General features: G+C 44.8%; 1 protein-coding gene and 1 long non-coding RNA gene across 4 annotated transcripts in view; one reads left to right on the forward strand and one right to left on the reverse strand.

Moving 5' to 3' along the window:
• Window positions 1-21,512, reverse strand: part of LOC138503243 (uncharacterized) — a 317,256-nt gene that overhangs the window by 209,280 nt on the left and 86,464 nt on the right. The window lies entirely within an intron of this gene.
• The window catches only part of LOC138503239 (uromodulin-like), a 230,314-nt gene continuing 216,066 nt past the window's right edge, over window positions 7,265-21,512 (forward strand). Inside the window, exon 1 of one of the 2 annotated variants that reach the window (XM_069622827.1) lies at window positions 7,265-7,539. The gene's annotated coding sequence lies outside the window, so the exon portion shown is untranslated. The remainder of the gene's footprint in view (window positions 7,540-21,512) is intronic. The other variant, XM_069622826.1, reaches the window with a different exon arrangement.

A 21,512-nucleotide genomic window follows, 5' to 3' on the forward strand; every position in this document is an offset into this window, starting at 1 on the left:
ATTTACTACGCACAATATGGCAAGGTAACTCAGGGAGGTAAATGCTGACTTCAGACAACTGTGTTAAACCTACGGATACAGGCTTGATTCCAGCACGTCTGACTCTGCCCTTTGTCCTTCAAAAGTTGATCAATTGTGTATCATTAAGGGTGTTAACAGCACCTATTGTTAATAGGAGGAAAACCGGCTCTAGGGACAACTTTACAGAGCAGAAGCAATTATCCAGTTCCAGTTATACTAGTTTTGTTGGATAGCATAGATAGCATTAATTGGCAACAAAATGCAAACAAATATATATGTTTATTGAAGTTAGTGGCACTACACCATATTGTATTTACGCTGCCTCCTTTAATGTTTCATCATTTTTTGCCGAATCTCTGTATATAGATGGATGGTTGTTCGTTTTGCAATATAAGCACATTTGGCACATTTTTCCTTACTTTCAGGCTTCTTTTCAGCATATTGGGCCTCATTACGAGTATGGAGGTAGCCATGGTGCTATTAGCGCCATGGCTGCATCCATAGCGGGCTCCAATACGGAGTTCCTGCAATGAGGAATTACCAGGTCATTCCGACATTGGAGGACCCGGTAATTCCTCCTTGCAGGAACCCATCCCCATTCCCATTTGAGCCCCCGTAGGGCTCAATGGGAATGGGGAGGGAGGTAATTACATTACAAATGGCCCGTTATTAGTTCCCTATTCCCCTCGCGGGACCAGACGTCTATTCCGGGTCCCGCAGAGGGAAACTCGTAATAGGCGCTCCTGTACCGGCACCCTTCATTACGGGAGCGCCAGGGTTGTAGTGAGGCCCATTGTGTGATTGAAGTCCCGCAGTGCCACAAACCACAATTTGGAAACGAGTGGCCTAATCCTAGATGTTCCTGTAGAATTCCGCAGTGACTCCTAATTTTCCGATGAAAACATGTGCTGTGGAGATGGTGGTGGAGACTACCCAGTTACATTCAAGGCAGGAATAGCGCCGGACTTCCCATGAAGAGTGCTACTGGGAAGATTGTCTTGTTGGAGTGCTGTGCTGCTAAGGCTTGGTAAACCCATGTCTGACCTCTGGGCATCAGTTGATCCTTGCTCACCCCTCCATGTTGCTAGCTCTGAGGAGGTGACACAGCAGGGAGAGAGAGATTCACTGCGATGAGGAGTGGTGCGCTGGATCCAGAGGTGTAACAACCATCCAACTCTCTTCGGCATTCTCAGAATCTCAATTCCACCTCCTAGCACGCTGCACCTCAGGGAGACCCTTACATGTGACGCGTTGCCAAATAAGTGGGAGGGAGAAATCAATGGAGGCTCTAAACGACTGTAAAACAATATGTTTTTGGGGGTGTGGTCAAAGGAGTGCAAGTAGCAAAGGACCCTTTTTTAAATGATTTTTCCTATGTAATAAAGGTGTGGCGTAACAGGCATAATAAGGTGTTCTATGTATCAGAAATATACCTGGCATGAAAGGTATTAAAATATTAAAATAATTTGTATTATATAAAATATCAGTCACTTACAATTGTGAGGGGGAGTGGCTTACCACCGCTTGATTCCAGGAGTCCAACGGTTTCATATCCTTTTCGGACACTTCTGGGTGCGAATTTATGTAGAAATTGGGGTCCGCCATGACTTTAATGTCCCTGGTTGTCCGTGGTGTTGTCTCTCCATGAGACCTGCTCTCTGAACGCACTGCAAATCGTACCCGTGCAGGGCCTGAAGCACTGAGGTCCCGTGATTGTTTCCAGCCGACGGCTCCTGTCAGCTGAGCGGACGCGGTGTGTCAAAAGGTACGCTGCTTGAAGCTGCTAAAACGTTTTCTCTATAACAAGGGCCTGCATGTCAATAAAGCCCAGACACCTTTGTTTTTGAGGGGAAAGGGTACTTTTAAGTGCTTTTTAAGTGATTTCTAAGCTGCACTATTTTTTTCTGTTAAACATATAAAGGATTATTAGCTCAAAGCCGACACTTGACCATATAAAGGTTACTTTGTGGAGGAACTCCGATAATATTATATTCCAAATTAATTATTTACATCTGGGAAAGTCACTTTAAGTGCTACATTGATTTCTTAGCATTTAATTCAACTTGACAAACACATTAATCCACAGTAAAGGTATCGCTGTGGGAAAGCTTCCATTTGAAGTGCAGCATTCTGAAAACCATTTGCGATTGCTAATTAACTTAGGAAGCATTGACCTGGATTTACGCTGCTCCCTTGACTCATTAAGCCTTGCTTCCTCGCCTGTATCTGCAACAGTTATTCACAAAATGAAGCTCTGAGATCCTTCAGCTCACTTTATCAATCTACCATCCGCATAATACACACATTACCATCTCATTGGTAATTGGTTATATCTATCCAGTTGCACATTCTAGCACATTATGGCATTTAAAAACAGTCAAATAAAAGATATTCCTTCATCTCCCTATAGTACCCTCAAAAGACAGAAAAGTGAATCACCTATGCCTAAAGAAGATATCATGGACATGCAGACTATCCTCACAGAAATTAGAGCTCTGAAACCTTTTATGTAAGCCACCAAAGTTAAACTTCAATAGCTTAATGATAAGTGGTCTGCCTTTCAGTCTAGAATTATTGAGGTTGAGAGGCGAGGTAGCAATGTTGAGGATACTACTGGAAGACTACACGTTTTGTAAAACACAGTCAAATCTCTACAAAAACAATCTGAGAACTTAGAAAATCGGAACAGAAGAAAAAACCTACGTATTGTTGGCCTCCCCGACGGTATTGAGGGAGATAATCCTATCCTGTTCTTAAATACTTTGCTTCCTAAACTGCTGGACCTACCAACGTCTGTGCAATTAAACATTGAAAGTGCTCATCGAGTAGATCCTATCAACTCAGTGCGCGCTCCTAACAGTCATTCCAGGACTCTCATCTTTGCACTACTGGACTATACGCATGTCCTACTCATAATGGATGAAGCGAAGTTAATAAAGCAGCTCTCATGGAATGGTAAGAAGATTTTTTCATCCAAAGATGTATCCAATGCTGCTGCCGCTAGAAGAAAATAACTACTTGCCTTCAGACCAGCCCTAAAACAACTAAATGCAAGATATGGCATCATACATCCAGCCTTTGTTAAAGTCACTCTTAATGGTCACACCTCTATTTTCCGTGATCCTATAGATTTGAGACGTTATATTCAAAATTATAAAAGATATGAAATGGACACAACAAGACCACCTACTTGATTTGATTTGTAACATTCAAAGGGTGACCTCAACAGTCTACTTATATGATATCTGCCCCTGAGGGGTGGGTGAGTTTGGCCATCTCTCCAAGGCTCTCCACCCGTTGTTTTTCCTATTGCTCAACATGGATGCGAGTGGATGTATACTGTAAGCACCATTTCTCCCCAGACCTCTCCATCTTAGTTGGATTATAAATATCCATGTTGATTTTGTTTGTCTTCCCCTTTCCCTTGTTTATCTCTCCTTCTTTGTTTATACCACTTATGCAGATTAATCAATCCTTGTGTACTAGATAGCTACCTAACTACTTTTTGGCTTACACTGTCATACCTGTCTTTATCACAGCAAATATATGTATAATTTTAGCTACTTTGACCAACTAGCTATCTTATCCTAAGTCATGGCTTTTAATATAACCTTATGGAATTTTAAAGGGTTGCACAATCCTGTTAAAAGGGTACAACATCCTTTCATCGCGGGATGTTTTTTCGCAGGGTTTTTTACCGCAATTTATTTGTCAAAAAAACTCAGATTTTTTTGGGGGGGGTTAAAAAAATTATTTCAATTGGGTGTGGGTGTTCGGGAATATAAATGGTGGTGGGTTTGGGGAGAAACACCCCCAAAAATAAAAAAAATAAAAATTCAATTAGTTTTGAAAAAAAAGATCAGCGGGAAAAAACCCAGCGAAAAAACATCCCGCGATGAAATGACATGGAACCGTCAAAAGACAGAAAGTACTTTCTCACCTCAATAGAGCTAAACCATTGATTGCCTGTATCCAAGAAACTCATCTTTCACAGGCAGAAGCTGCTAAACTCAAACGTCTCTCGGTAGGTCAGGTTTATTCTAGTGCAGCTAATGGGATGAAGAATGGTGCTATCACTCTTATCAACCAGACATTCAAATGCAAAGTTAAAGCGAATTAATCTGATGATGTTGGCAGATGGGTATTAGTCAAGCTGCTGGTAGAATCCATTGAATATACAATGCTGAATATGTATGGTCCAACAGCCCCAGACCCCGACTTTTGGTTACAATTAAGAAACCAGTAGTCAGAAAAGGTTCTCATATATACATTTTCAAATTAAAAACATCAAACCAAGTTCTCTCAATACAAGTTAGAACCTATGTGGGAAAGCTAAGGGTAATAAAATGACTGCTGCAGAGATATCATTGTACTCCATAGGTCAATCCCAGTAAGATAGCTCAAGGGATTAATGTGGCTGCTGCAGCGGCCGCTGTGAAAAATGCAGGAAAAATACCCTTCCATCAAAACAATGGAAGACCCGTTTTCCCACGTTACAGACCATCCCCCAAACTCTGCAGAATGTACACACCAACTTGTTGCTCAATTTAAAAAAAATCGGAACATCTTGTGCTTCTAAGAGAAAGGGGTGGATGGTGCCTGTTGGGTAGGGGCAGTGATGCAGGCTGATGAACTGCCTTGGATGGATTTCAGGGCGCCTAATGGGTTGCCTCCTGCACCCAACTACTCCCCATCCACACTCTAAACCCACCTGCACTCTTGTCCACCCCTACCCACCCAAACTCCTGTCAACCGTAGCGCCACCCAACTCTACCACTGGCCACCCCTCCTCACCCCCTCTACACCCACCCAACATTCTTCACCCATATCTACCCTGAACCACCCATCCGCACCCCCTTTACAACCACCCACCATTCATCACCCATATCTACCATCACCCGCCCTTCCTCATCCCTCTCTACTCCCACCATGACCTTCCACTATGCCCTGCTCCCCTCTACTCATCCACCTTACCCCACTCCTATATACCATACCCCTCTCTACCCCATACCACCCAACTCTACCCCACACCACACTACCCTCAGCCCACTCTACCCTACCGTCACTCCCTCACCCCTGCCCACTCATACCATACACACCCTTGCACTCACCCACCCTACCTCCTGCCTATGACCACCATCCCTCCCACCCTAACTCTCATCGGCTGGTCTCTGCTCAACCTAGCTCACCCCTGTCCACTCATACCATACATACCCTTGCATACACCCACCCTACCTCCCCCCTGCCCATCACTGCCATCCCACCCACCATAGCTCACATCTGCTCATCATATCTCACCCCTGCCCACTCATACCATACACACCCTTGCACTCACCCACCATACCTCCTGCCTATCACCACCACCCCGCCCACCCTAGCTCACATCTGCTCGTCTCTGCTCATCCTAGCTCACCCATGCCCACTCATATCATGCACACCCTTGCACTCACCCACCCACCCTCCCTCGTGCCTATCACCACCATCCCACCCACCCTAGATCAAATCTGCTTGTCTCTGCTCATCCTGGTTCACCCATGCCCACTCATATCATGCACACCCTTGCACTCACCCACCCTACCTCCCTCCTCCCTTTCATCGCCATCCCACCCACCATAGCTCACATCTGTTCGTCTCTGCCCATCCTATCTCACCCCTGCCCACTCATACCATACACACCCTTGCACTCACCCACCCTACCTCCTGCCTATGACCACCATCCCTCCCACCCTAACTCTCATCGGCTGGTCTCTGCTCAACCTAGCTCACCCCTGTCCACTCATACCATACATACCCTTGCATACACCCACCCTACCTCCCCCCTGCCTATCACTGCCATCCCACCCACCATAGCTCACATCTGCTCATCATATCTCACCCCTGCCCACTCATACCATACACACCCTTGCACTCACCCACCATACCTCCTGCCTATCACCACCACCCCGCCCACCCTAGCTCACATCTGCTCGTCTCTGCTCATCCTAGCTCACCCATGCCCACTCATATCATGCACACCCTTGCACTCACCCACCCACCCTCCCTCGTGCCTATCACCACCATCCAACCCACCCTAGATCAAATCTGCTTGTCTCTGCTCATCCTGGTTCACCCATGCCCACTCATATCATGCACACCCTTGCACTCACCCACCCTACCTCCCTCCTCCCTTTCATCGCCATCCCACCCACCATATCTCACATCTGTTCGTCTCTGCCCATCCTATCTCACCCCTGCCCACTCATACCATACAAACCCTTGCACTCACCCACCCTACCTCCTGCCTATGACCACCATCCCTCCCACCCTAGCTCTCATCGGCTGGTCTCTGCTCAACCTAGCTCACCCCTGTCCACTCATACCATACATACCCTTGCATACACCCACCCTACCTCCCTCCTGCCTATCACTGCCATCCCACCCACCATAGCTCACATCTGCTCATCATATCTCACCCCTGCCCACTCATATCATACACACCCTTGCACTCACCCACCCTACCTCCCTCCTCCCTATTACCACCACCCCGCCCACCCTAGCCCCCATCTGCTTGCCTCTGCTCATCCTGGCTCACCCATACCCACTTTGCTGACCCCTACATGCTGTCTCACATCTTGGCTCAACCCTACTCACTCTCAGTCTAGCTCACCCCTATTACAAACGTGATAGACCCATATGCATCTGAAAACACGCATACACTCCGAGTGTGCTGCAACAGCAATTAATTATTTCACTACAATGCAAGTACACCACAATCCTCATTGTGTTTAGCTTTTTCTGCCACTTCAAATGTATAACAAGCTGCATGGCTGTAGGAGACAATACGATGAGCCTGTGACCTTAGCACCCATGTTATTTTGTTGTTAGTCGCCAAAGTACAATAGAGGTTATTTTTCGCGTTAACGGGTGCATTCTGGTACTTGCAGTCTCCCATCTCTGTGCAATCTAGACATCTAGAATGTAACCTGTTCGGTAGCATGTCTTTTTAAATCGCGTTTACATATTTTCAGGTTGCACCGCACCAGCGGTAGGCATGGGGGGCCCCATTCCCAGTCCTGCGCAGACTACCCCTCTCATGCCATTACTACGCCCCTAGCCCAGCACCCCATCTCTCTCACGCGCTCCCCATTCATTCTCCACCCAGGGTAGAGTCGGCGCAGTGAACTCTGTGCACGCTTGTTAGAGATGGGTGTACAGTAACTCCAGCCAGCCGTGAAGGTTGGTGAATAACGCTTCCGCAAACCTTTGTGTGTCGTTAAGACAAGGGCAACAACGAGTTGCTCCTTTGTCGCCCTGAGGGATCTGTCTGTCAAGCTCCAGAGCGAATCTCAAATTCCACAGTGTGCACCTGTGGCCTGTGAAAGGATCCCGAGTCACACCCCAGACTGCTCGCTCCTCGCTGGTTTCAGAAAGTGAGCAAGAAGGTGTCTGCAGAGCACGCTGCCTGAAGACAGTCTTCCAACAGACCCCTACCGAGACATCACGGAAGGTCCTATAGAAGCCACATACTACTATTAGTCGGTGAGTAGCAGCGCCATTTACTAATGATTACAATAGCTGATGGGAGCTGCCCGATCTCATGCACTATTTCATGTTCTGGCTATGTGTTATTAACTTACATGCCTGATCCCGTGTATTATCCTATGCACTGTATGACCCGATCTGGTGTCTGATGACGAATATTAATAGCCATCAAGGGAAACCTTCAGAGCTTTGACTCCAGGAACAGAATAATGTTTTTTTTTTAAAACAATGTTCTTACTTTTCATCTTTCCACCACAAAAAGGAAAATAAAAAAAAAATAAAGGGTGCATCGATTCTGCAAAACAGCAGGGGTAGCGAAAGGGACTTCACACACCTGGTGACATCACAGAAAGTGTCATCATATGACCTTCAACACAGATGACATCACATGAAGTGGTATCACATGACCTTAGACCCTAATGCTATCACGAGAAGTGACTTTCCAGATATACAAGAAACTGTTAATACGTGTAATATTCAGAACAGATAGCCACTAAAACAGACACAAGACGTATTTGTTTATAAACCATATTTTAACTAAAAACCTTGATATGCCCTGGGTTTGGACATCCCCAGATGCTGCCTGTGAGGAATTCGACCATCTGCACGGTGGTTGTGCGCTCGCCTGGGTTTTTTGAATTTGAAAAGAAATGGAGTGATGGAAGATGAAACTCTGAAACTGAGTGGGGCTAATCCACACTCATTTTCCAATGCTCACTGCATGACATACACATAGATCATTGTCCTCTGGTTGGACACAGCCTACAGGCGCGGCCCCCCCCTTTCACATTTAGTTGGGATAGAACAGCCAAGAATACATCAAGGCATCTCAGAAGAGGGAAGGCAACACCTTCCTCCTGCCATGGTCAGCCTAATTAACTAACAAAGGCTCCATGGTTTCGCCTTGTCCTTTGTTAACTGCTGATGGCTGCTTCACCTACTAATCAGAGTTAATTCAAGCAGGTATGCAGGGGGCCTGGTCACAGGACTAACAAAGGACAGGAAAATCTGAACAACCTTTGATATGCATCTGCGTCAACCTGAAACCAGCTCCCACCTCTTAGTATCAAGGGCAGTGAACTGTCTTGTCTGAGACAGCTGTTTATAGTAGTAATCCCCGCAGGGGGACCCCATTCAGAAGGTACGAGAATCTGATTTGCAGAAGCCAGAAAATCTGGTCTCACTGCAGATTCAAGGGAGACCTTCCGCTTTAATCAGGAACCACAGAGAGCTCAATTAACCAGAGAGACCCTTTGATCCACAACAGACAGGAAGATGGGTGGGACTTAATATTACATGTTTTCACCCCTTTACCTTTTCTGTTGAAAAGCACTCTCGTTATGACCTTATGCATACAGGAGTTTGTTGGCAGAGACCAAGGATTGGTTCATTAAGGTAGGCTTAGCCTACACCAATTCCTGTGGTTCATTTGGCTTTAAAAGAGGGCTGAGCTCCTCTTTTAAAAAGATCATCTGAAGACTCTGTAAGCAATAGCAAAAAGTACTCAGCATTGGACCATGGCTGAAGGTACTGTCTGCCTTATATCTTCTGCCAGTGAAAGGCGGCCAGGGCCTCCAACAGGGAAGCAGTATCCTCTGCCTTAACATCTCCCAGGGAACGGAGAAAGATACTGAATCCAGTGGACCCTCCAGAAGCTCCAAAACCAGTACCCTACCAGCAGACAGCGTGACCTGCTAGGCTCTGCAACAACCATCTTAGGTGGGATGTGCCAGAGAGTCTCTCAACCAAACGAAGGATAAGGCAGCTGCCTGCAGCACTCTCCTCAGCTTTGGGCCATCCAGCTTAAAGGACGACACAAGCCCAGTGAATATGTTAGGAGGTGTGCATTGATCGGTATCCACCAATAAGTCTGCATTAAAGAAACATTTTCAAGCCAGTCGAGCCCTCGAGCTGCAACCAACTGCTCCGCTGACTGTTGTTACACCGCAGTCCTAAACGCCTTCCAAAATGCCTCGACCAGTGCTTCAGACCCGCCGAACAGCACTGAAACAACGATTCCTGACCCTGAGCCATCATGTAGGTCAGCCTATAACTGTCTATCCAGCTTCGTTCACCGAACTGGCTCTCGAGAGATACCCACAGCTGCCTCACACCTTGGAATCTGTTGCAGAAGCTGCAGGCGCCCTGAAACCGACTCGACCCTGTTGAGCACCAAAAACATACATAACACAAAGGTTCATGTGGTTTTGTTTCCCTGGACCTTCGCCAAAGGCTCCTAGAAACATTTCATGACGCATTGCTCCTTTTGTGTTGAAAACAAGTATTTTTGAACTATAGCGATTCATTACTTTACCGACTACTCTCCTGTCAGTATACAGAGTGCAACCCTTTTCCTTCTTTGAAACTGTCTGTCCTCTGCATTCCTTTACAGGGTGGGTTGTATTTTGGAGTGTGTCAGGCTTGTCTGTTGTGAAAATAATAAAGTAGATATTTTTATACAACCATGACTGAACAGTCCCTTTTATCATTGGGTGATAAATGTATTTTCGCTGTTTTATCTATCCAACAATTCACAACCTTGCAGAGATAAGCCTGCCGTTCTGTCCACGTTACCAAAATTGGACAAGGAGGTTTATAATTTGCTTGTATTTCCAATATTTTTGGATGCCTTCTGGTGTACTAGAGGTGTGGGGATGATTGATGGTTTAGAAACCGATATTCATATCTGGACCACTGGTGCCCCGGAAGTTGATTTGTCACACTGCCATAATATGTTAAGTGTAGCCTCCTATCTGAGATTACTGCTATCCTATCTCAGTTATTAGCTGACATGCCAAATATAGTGACAGCATTTACGGTACAGCTTGATTTAGCCAGGTTTAAAAATGAATGCCATGTGTCTCCCCAAAAACCCAATTACAAGAAAAATAAGAACGAGCTCAGCAAAAATACAAAAACTGGAATAAAGCGCATGCATTTCTGCTTGTCAACAAGATGGGGACGCTATGCTTGAAACTATTCTGAAGCATGAGTCTAGAAATGTTTGGGATGTGGTGCAAAATCAGAGCACTTTAAATATGGAGACAGTAACTAATCCAATTGCATAACCACTGAGGGCAGCACACTTTGAGGAACTATTTAAGGAAACATACGAGCTTTTTGTTTTGGATTATGAGGGTCCATGGACATTACATTTGTCCATAGAGAATATTTTGCTTGCAGTTCGATCTGCCCCTGACTCACGGACCGTCCCTGGGCCCACATTGGCTCTGTAGCAGGGTTATTAAGACAGCCCCTGAACTTTGGGGCTCCATTTTATACCTATTGTTTGAAAACCTTCTGGCTAAAAGGAAAATCCTGAATCTTGGAAGACATCTATTATAGTTCCAAACTATAAGAAAGGGGATAGATAGCCTATTGCCTGGTAGTTACCGTCTGATCAGCTTCCTGGACACAGAGAGCAACATGTTCTCGATCCTGTTATCAAAGGAAAGTGAAGAATGGTTGCAAAGAACGAAAGAAATTACGGGTAAAAAATGGGTCCAAAACAACTATTTATTTTTCGATTTTTGAAAATGATTTTTCTTTTTTGCACTTTTATTAATGTTTTAATGTGGGGGAGACCCTCCACTGCAGCCTCCCACATCCCCACACCCCAGCCCCAAACCCCCATCTTTATTTTGAAAACATTTGCACACACTCAGAAAAATTCGATTAAAAAAATTCAGTGTTTTGCCATTCATTTTTTTTACGCAATGCCCTTATGACATAGCAGCCTTATGCAATGTGCATCCCCACATGGGTATGTACTGCCCCTCACCTCTTACCCAGCTCTCCAGCTGCACCTGCATTTATCTTAAAGTAGCCTGGTGGCTCACATCCCACTACAGTGATAAGCGCCCGGCCTCTCGGCGCTGTATCAGCAACATCCTGTTGACGTGGTAAGGACTGGAAGTGTAGCTCCCACTCCTCCTGGTATCTTCCATATTACATCATTCGCTAGGAAACTACTGAGTGGTTCGTGGTGGGGATTTTAACACAGCCCCTATGGGGCCGTGTTTGTTCTCAGTGCCCTACGACCTTCAAACCGGAAGTTACACTGTCAGCGCAAAGGTGTTGCCAAGGCCACGAGCTGCTGCTCCTGGTGACCTTTAAATGTCACCCATGCTTCCAAAGAACACGATAATCAATTACTTAACACAGGGGAATTAAAATCACTTTCCAACAATTGCGTTCCTGCATTTGCAATGACACAATAATGGCCACTGTGTAAATACGCATTGTTGCAATGTGGTGCAAACGGCTGGAGCAAAACGTCACCGTACCAGTGCAAAAGTGTGTCCAAACAGCCATGAACACACAGATTGTATCAATACAGTAAGAATTGGTATGATTTCTGTCTGTTTTCATGTTGCATACACTGGGCCCAATTCTGGACAAGTCCCGCAAATATATAATAGTGTATACTTTATTGCTTGTGTGACCTTAAGAAATGTGCAGGATACCTCATTCACAAAGGTGCCCTGTGGGTTTCTGGCGTATGTGTGCAAATGTTGCGCTGACCAACCCAACTGAACACATAGGGCCTGATTCATGGAATTATCTACGTGTAAAATAGGGCACCTGCGCGCGCAACTGCACGCGAATCCGCCTTCGTCGATTCATTGAATTGAATGTGCAGTACTTTCCCTGGACTTGCGTGGAGTTCGAGCTGGCTCGGCACATCTGGGAAGGTGGCAGAACACCAAAAATGGGGAAGAACTTGCAAAAAGGTGGGCGTTATGAGGGACGGCCTGTAGGCTGTCCCTCGCACACCCACAATTGCGCAGCACGAGACGTATTCACGGATTCAATCGTGCAACGTCTCAGCTGCGAAATGGCCCCGCAAGTCCTTCATACCATCCGCCACCCGAAGGCAGGCGTAAGTACACTTGTGCGTATGATTTGCAGCACTCAGGTGGGGTTGCATGTCGGATTTCGGGGTGCGCGTACTAAATCGGGGTTCGGATGTAACTTAGGGGTGCGCATAAGCAGTGTAGCAGGGTGCAGGAACGTTTTGACAGGGTTCGTACGCAGATTTCCCGAGTTATTGCTGAGTTCCATTTTTTTATACGCATGTTGTTGGGGTGTCACATACCGTTACGAGTGACCCGCGCAGGGTCCCTGAGTCGCAGGCCTGTTTACGGGGGACCCCACACACTGTTTGAAGGGAGCGTGTATTCGCGCCCGGGGGAGCGCGCAACGGTAGCTCTTCTGGCTGTTTATGCTTATCGTGTGGGCGTGACGGGGGCGTTCCAGGCGTGACTTGCGAATACACTTCCCTTGCACTGTAAATTCCAATAATAGGGAGGGCGCGCATTTTTCTTTCAGCGCCCAGGCTCGCGCAGTGTCCTTCACGGTGCGCGGCCCTTGCAGGATTTTTGCACACATTTCCATGAATCAGGCCGAAGGTTATCAATAATGCACTCCCAATCCTCATGTTTATTTATGTTTGTATTCATAATTTTTGGTCTTATCATAAACATTTGCATTAAAATTGAACAAGAAAACAATATCAATAAACAAACATATCAATGTATAATCCAAAAGTAGAAACAGTCACACATTCCCATCCCTCCACTCTCCGTTTAAGCATCATGAAAAAAAAAGAAAGAAAGAAAACTGTAGACGAAAATAGAACTTATCTTCCAGGTTTCATCTGTGCTCCTCCAAACAGCAGATCACTCCAAGTCTGATTCAAGAAATCCACTCCAAATGTCATCAAACGTTTTGCTCTTTCTCTGCATGCTCATTGCCACTCTCTCAATGTTGCAAAGTGAGTACATGTCCTGCAATCGCCAGTCGGAAAAACTGCAAGTTTCCAATGTCATAAAATGATCCTTTTGGCGACCATGGAAGCCCTCAAGATCCAAGTGACCCGATGGTAAGACAGGTCCTGATGTTTAACAGACATCCAGGTGTTTGCAATGACAGGCTTCTAATGGGCATAAAGACAAAGCTAAAAAGCACTTACATCCCTGTTCGTGGGATAGAAATGCAAATCTGACCGTAGCAATTCGTATTATTGCAGTATCACTTAAAAAGCTACCTGAAAGGGTCAGAAAGGATCCTTTTATACATTGCACATCCCCCTATCCAAACAGGTGCAGGGAGTGATACTGTTTCATACATCGTGTTGCAGATGCACTTTAAAATGCACCTTTATCTATGAAATTGCCTGAAGGGGATGAAATGGAGCATCTGAATGTGTGCATCAATGATGCACACTTTCATATGCCCTTTGTGAATGGGGTGCAACCTTTTATGTTTTGAAAAGCAGGCTCAATGCCTTTTGCATGAACTGGTTTACGCAATCAATACACTGTTTATAATGTAGTATTGTTATACATTTTATCATAGAACCCCCCCTTTCTGTTGCTTCAATGTTGATATGTCCAGCTATTGGTAAACATTATGAGGCAGTTTTCAAAACTGTGTTTGGTGCAAGTGATGAATTGTGCAAAGGAGCAGCCCAATCCAAAAAGGACATCTGATTGAGAGCTTTTTAGAACGTGCCCTTTTCCACCTTTTTGCAGATATCAGGGGGCATTTCAGCGCATTTAAAGGTGCATCCCGAATTCTCAAAACAGATCTGCTTTAAATGTGCAGAAACGAGAGTTGGGAAGAGACGCGGGGGGAGGTGCATTTTATGGCAGTTTCAGAAATGACCCTGTCATTTGCATCACCATCTTTCCCAATCATTTCACAGAGACGGTGCCTTTAAGGGCCAATCTCTGTGAATTGCGCTCCCAGATATCAACCAGTTGCTGGGAGTCAGTTACCCATCCCAACCCTAACGTATACAAGGGGACAGCACAGCACATCTCTGCCCAACTGTCCTGCCCCTCCTGAAGTGCACAGGTCACCTTTGAGAATAAGGTGAGCTGAACATTTTGAAAAGTAGCGCCAATGAAAGGAGCACACTCTCTGTGCTCCTTTCATTTGTGCTTCATTTTCAGACTCTACTCCAATGTATTGCAACTAAGAAAGGGAAGGCATGGTGCTACCCAATGCCACAAATGAGATCACCATGCAGCACTGTATTTTTCTGTCGTGTATTACACCAGCTGATCACCATGGAGCACTGTATATTTCTGTCGTGTATTACACTAGATGATCACCATGCAGCACTGTATTTTTCTGTCGTGTATTACACCAGATGATCACCATGCAGCACTGTATTTTTCTGTCGTGTATTACACCAGATGATCACCATGGAGCACTGTTTTTCTCTGTCGTGTATTACACCAGATGATCACCATGCAGCACTGTATTTTTCTGTCGTGTATTACACCAGATGATCACCATGGAGCATTGTATTTTTCTGTCGTGTATTACACCAGATGATCACCATGGAGCACTGTATTTTTCTGTCGTGTATTACACCAGATGAGCACCATGCAGCACTGTATTTTTCTGTTGTGTATTACACCAGATGATCACCATGCAGCACTGTATTTTTCTGTCGTGTATTACACCAGATGATCACCATGGAGCACTGTTTTTCTCTGTTGTGTATTACACCAGATGATCACTATGCAGCACTGTATTTTTCTGTCGTGTATTACACCAGATAGGACTCATTTCTGCCAGGATAGCAGGAAGCAAGTGCACTCTGTCATGCGACTTGTCATATTTGTGTCCTTGCTCACATTATTTTGGGGATGACAGTATGAGCTGGGGATAGTATGATGATTTCCTGTGGGTGGGCCGTGTGATGAGGTCCCCTGTGCCAGAGTTTAGGGAATAGGGCAATCACGAGGCGAGGTGCTGCCAACAGTGGTGTGATATTGGGTCCAAAGGAGGTGCACTGAAGTTTCCTCGGGCCGCCCCACCATTATCCAGGACTGAGGACTGTCACTGGATCTTCACCGACTCCTGTCCCTTTAAGAAATGCCTGTGTGAGTAATTCAGGTCTGAACCCACAGTTTTTCGATGGACCATGGTTCCTTCTTAAAACAACTCATGTGGAGCAAACTGTATGGAATCCACATTGTGGCTGATAGGCACGCTAAACTAGCAGCATGCAGTGAGCAATGCCCACTGCAGCAGCGAGTAAGCAAAAGCCTGTCCAGGGGCAGTTTGCTTGTTGCATCCACTGCGAGTGTGTGGATACAACAATGGTTAAAGGTCTGAAATATGCTCAGTCTGCTTGACCCTGTACCATGTTAGAACAATATTACAATCAGGTGTTTTGGATTTTCAAACATTTCCGTCCCAATTCCCAATTACTACACCAATCACAAAAAAACGGGTGTGCTCATTCCTGCAGAATGTGGCAGAAGCTGAGGGTTTAGGTACCTCTAAAGGGTATGGGCAGTTTTGCAGTGGTTTGGGTGGACGGCGCTGGAGATTGTTCTGGAGGAGGTTGAGGTGAAGGAGGTTAAGGCGGCTGGAGGGGAAAAAGAGAGAGGAGGTTGGATGGTGACATCAAGAGGCGGTATGAGGAAATGTTAGAGAAGTGGTGGCGATTGAATGGAATAGTCAGGAGAAGGTGAGTGGAGATACAAGGAAAGGGGAGTAGGAGGCTGAAATGAGACATCAGCAGGAGGTCGGAGGAGTCACTAGAGATGGGGTGGAGAAGATTAATGGGAGATATCTGGAGAAGTTTGCAGGAGACACTACAGAGAAGTGTAGGAGGATGAAAGGATAGATCAGGAGAAGGTTGGAGAAGACACTAGAAAGGAGAAGTTGGAGACAGTGTACTGGAGGCAGATGGGAGAGAGCCTGGGATGGATGAAGTGGCCATTATTTTCAGGAGAGGAACCAAACAGAGGAGAAAGGACAGTAGGTGTAAGATAGTTGCCCTTAGACTCATCACGGGGAAAGTGGGGCTGCTGCTATTAGAGAGAGACACAACCCTGAGAAAAGGAGGAATGGAGGAACCTGAAGTGAAGACACCAAGTACATTCACATTCCCAGTCTCCTGGTGTTTGGTTCTCCATGATCCCACCCCAGCTTCCACCCCCATGCCTCCCTAGAATGCAGGTGAGCATGGGGTTCAAAGACATCAGGAACGGGAGAGACCTTACCAAGCCAAGAGTCACAATCCTAAAGAAACAAGAACCACGTGTGGGGACAGACTTTGATCCTGCCAGGATTCATCATTAATCCTGGGAATAGAACCTGGATTCAGATTCACCATCCTAAACACTGGAAAAGGTGAACACAAGGAAGGCATCCTGTTCTTGCAATTCTTTCCTTATTTGGGCCAAACCTGTTAACAGCCCTAATAATGCACTGCTTGAACTTAATTTAGGAGTCTGGCTCATGTTGATCCTACTCAACTTCATGGCAGAGGGCTGCAGCTAAGGGCTTGTATGTCCATCCCACCATACCTGTGGATGGGTCCACGAAGATATGGTACCCAAGCTAGGCGCAGGCTTCCAATATCACACAGTTTTCTTGCACAGAGTACAACTGGTAAGACGATGTTGACAACTTTTCTGGTTGAAACCATGCCCGGGGTGGGTTTAGCTGTGGCCTTTTATGCTCATTTGACTCACTGCGGTGGTGGTAGTGGCAATGGCGGTCTTGCAGCCACATGGCGATGTTACAAGTTTGTATTGTTTCAAGTTATGTTTGAAGGACACTATCCAAAGGTGGTTGGGTACCTCAGTCTTTCCGTCCCATCTCTGTAACTGAGGTATTGTCCTCCTCGTTGGGATCAGTGGTTTGCAGAATCATGTGTAGATGCTGCCTGGATTTGGTAGGGCAGTCATCTTTATAATAATAATAATAATAATAATAATAATTTTTCTTTTTTTTTTTTTTTGTAACATTAGTTTATTACAACAGAAAGAAAAACTTTTTGTTACATTTGTGCCTCATATCCTCAAGGCCTTTACTAGCTAAAATCACTAATTATGTTTCAATTGTTTAACTGTAGTGCGTCCATGAAGTTTATTATTGCGCAGGTTAACTGAGTATTAAAACCTGCGATCAGGTAGCACCACCAGGAATCCATGTTTCCTGACGAGGGAGCAAAACGATCTAAATGCAGACTACGCTGCGCTGTAATGGCATCACAATCCAATATTAGATGTCTCACCGATTCTTGGCCAAATTTGCAGAATCTACATTTTGCTGTCTGCACCAACGGATCATTTCTCAGGAGCTGTAACTCCCTAGTTTTATATAAATTAAGTCTCATCCGCAGGAACATGTTACGATGGTATTGTGATGGGAATTTCTCCAAGTATTTTGGAACTGCAACCAGTTTATTTAGCGCAGTTCCAAGGTCCAAGGAAGTTGTCAGTTTATTCCGGCGTTCTTCATTTCTTAGCCAATTATGGTGACAAATTTTTTTCTTCGCAATTTGGGGGCGAAGTATTACAGTTTCTACAGAAACTCCAGCATCTTCCAATACAAGAAGTAGTTTTTTCTCCCACTCCTTTAGTAACGATGCAGATGAATGTTCAGAAACAGAATGTAATATTTCATAAGGTTTTACTACCGTCTCCATCCGCATTTTCCTAAACATGGAGATTGATTTCCACAGTACAGTTCCATATAAGGCCTCAATACATAGCTCATATCGTATTGCCACAATTGATGAGCTATTTGGTAGTCTCAACACTTTATGCCAAAAGCTACCTTCGAGCTTGTCCCATAGATCTTTTGGAAGATTCCAACATGTTTCACTCCCAAAAGTTATTGCGGGAACTACTTTTTGAAGGTAAAATGATAAAACCGGTTTTAGAGTAAATTTACCGTAAGCTGCATGCAATTTTGCCCCTTGTAATGCAAACATTTTCATCCGGGTCACCAAGTCTTGGCTCCACTCCCATTCTCGAATTGAGTTGTTAAACAGAAAACCTAAGTATCTTATACTGTCAGTTATCGCAAGAGGTTCATTATTTATCTTCCATTCAAAGTTACCTGGCTTCTTTGATTTACTTTGACCCACCTCGATGATTTTTGATTTTTTGATATTAATTCGTAGGTCATTTTGTATGCAATACTGCTGAAATTCATTTAGCAAGCGCTGCAGTCCAATAGGAGTAGAGTCCATAAACACAATATCGTCGGCATAAACAGCCCAACTCAGTTCATGACCATTCACCAACGGAGGAAATACTCTTAGTTCACTTAATGTTAGAGGTAGATCAGAAATGAAGAGCTTAAATAGCTGGGCTGCCAAAGGGCAACCCTGTTTAACTGCTCGTTTTGTCAATATCTCATCAGATAAGTCACCTTGTTCATTTAGCCGGACTCTAATTGATGTGTTAGAATGTAGCACAATCAGCGGGGCCAGCAGCTCATTTGGACATTTCCAAGCACAAAGTTTTTTCCACAGCAGGTTGCGATTTATACTGTCGAAAGCCTGGCTCAGATCTATAAAGGCGATGTATAGTTTCCTCTTACGCCTTAATGCGTCTAGTTTTAGGCAATTTAGGAGCATCAAGTTAAGCTCAACCCCCACACCTCTTGTGAATCCGGTTTGACGTCCATCAACAGCTGCTACTTCTTCGGCCCAATGAGCAAGACGTTTCTGAAGAAAGGACCCAAATACTAATAATAATAATAATAATAATAATAATAATAATAATAATAATAATAACCTTCATTGTGTTATAGCTCAAAGAGCTTCAGACAAGAAGAAAATATAAAACAGAAATAAATGAATTATGTCAATAAATGACAAAACAATTAGCAATAACAATACATAAACATAAACGATTAATAAAAGCAATAAACAGTAACATATTTGGAGACTCACTAACATCAAGTATGAGTGCAAAGTGCAAGGTGCAGGTACAAATGATGTACTTAGTACCAACATGCCGGTAAAATCCGAACAGAACCGGTACAACAACCGCAACCGGTGTCCATATGGTCGGTTGGGTCGTGGCCTATACCTCGTCCCCTAACAGATCTTTAATGTATGACCATACTCGGTACAGCGCCAATTGGGCAGAAAGGGATTTTGTATTCAGGCAGTAGTCCCAAAAGATCTTGGTCTTGATGGACTCTTAGGAGTGGACCAAACCACGCAAATTACAAAAATTACAAATTAATTGTTTTCTACCTCATCATTATCATGGTTTTCAGGCTCAGTGGATGTGGGCGGTGGTGGAGACAGCAACTTCTCATGCGCTGCTCCTCTACACTGCGTGCTGTTCCTCCCAGCTCATCAGCAGATGCTATATGCGCCTCCCTACCTTCTGCCCCAGAGCGTGGACTAAACCCCCTCTTCATCTGACCCCAATCACTGAGCATGTACTTTTATCTCTTGAATGGTCTGGTGTAACATGGATGTTTTCAATTTACTGCAAACAAACTTCCCTCCACCGCCTGGTAGGCACAGATGTTGCGGTGGTGGATGTAAAAAGGCCTCAAGTCACTGCCTCTCCCTGTCTCTCTCATGTTTAGATTCTCCAAGCATGTTGGCACTGAAGATGGTTATTTCCCCTCCCGCTGCAACACAAGCTGGCCACCGGGATTCTCTCTGCCCCAGAATTAGTAGCCACTAGATGATGATGTGTGATGCAAACTCAGTTGTCTGTTTGTCTTGTACGGAAAGATAGCAGGGGCAGTTAATACCACTGAACGTGCTCTTCTGCCCCCCAAATAAATCTAGGATTTTTTCTTTGCAAGAATTATTTTGTCTGTTCACAAAGTTAGCCAACATCTTTTTTCACTCATCCGTCATGATGAACGAATGAACACACCTGCACCAAGGAATCTTTCTTCAATCTACTATTTTGTCTTGTCACAAAAATATGGCACAATCATTTATAAGATTACAATGAAGCAGGTGAGGGCATCCCCCTATTATCAGGGTAAACTCATACTGGCAAATACATTTTCTCAATGTGATCAAAGTCACAATATTTTAAACTTAGTCTTTCAAGACCTGTGCTTATACAATCTTCATTGATCCTACCAACTGTTATCCAAGCAATACAACATATATTTTTACTAATTCAAAATTGATGAACAGGCATTGCGACCATTTTGAGCTCGGCGTACCAACACGTAAGAGCCTTATGTAAGGTTTTTACATCTTTCATTTACGTGCACCCCATTTTTATACATTTGTATGATGACGAGCAGGGACGAAACGCAAGTTGAGTTTTTCCACCACTCCCTTCCACTCCACCCTACAAATGATGCAGCATTGGCGCCTGCATGCATTTTCATACCGGAGCAAATGCTTGGGAGTGCAAAAAGCAGCATACACGCTTGTCCGTCACGTTTTGCCTGCCACCTTTTGCACTCTGCCGTGCAAATGATATAAATGTGCAGGTGGCGGCGGGGAGCCATTTACATTGCAGTGTTAACGTAACGGCTCCCCACTGCCAAGTTACAAACGCAAAGAGCAAATAAAATCTGCATTTACATTTCAAACTTGTAAGAAAAGGACATATTTTTAGGAAATAAACACTAATACATACCAAGAGAGCCATATACTACCATACTGTTTCAATATACATGAAAGGGTGTACCGAAATGTGGCTTCAAATAACTATTTGGCCGAAGTTCGGATAAAATAAAACATTCAACTTCAGCAGAATAATCATTTATTTGGCTATTCTAAGGAAACCAAACTTCGAGGTTAAGTAAACATTAGCTGGCAGGGAGTCTGTGTCATGGAGAGAAGGGGTGAGCAGTGCGAGCGATGTACCCCAGAAAGAGTACATGTTTAATGCGCCTGCCCCATACTTGTCTATCATAGACCATGTACACAGAATGTTTTGCTCCCAAGCTCAGATTTGCCCTGTTCTGCATCTTTCGTACTTTTGCAGAAAGTTTGGGGGGAGAGTTGCAGACTGCGACATAGTTAAATCCATCAACACCTCTTCGATAATCCTCTCAAACTCAGCAGGTCACCATGGAGCACTCGGCACAACAAAGAGACAGTCTGCCCTCCCTCTTCACAAGATAGTTGCCATAAGTAGGATTGTTGCTAGGTCTGCAAAAGATCCGGGGCTATGCTAATGCCGGGACTGTCTGGACTCGGGACT

This window comes from Ambystoma mexicanum, chromosome 11 (genome assembly GCF_040938575.1).
Source record: "Ambystoma mexicanum isolate Mex_15411 chromosome 11, UKY_AmexF1_1, whole genome shotgun sequence".
Lineage (NCBI taxonomy): Eukaryota > Metazoa > Chordata > Amphibia > Caudata > Ambystomatidae > Ambystoma > Ambystoma mexicanum.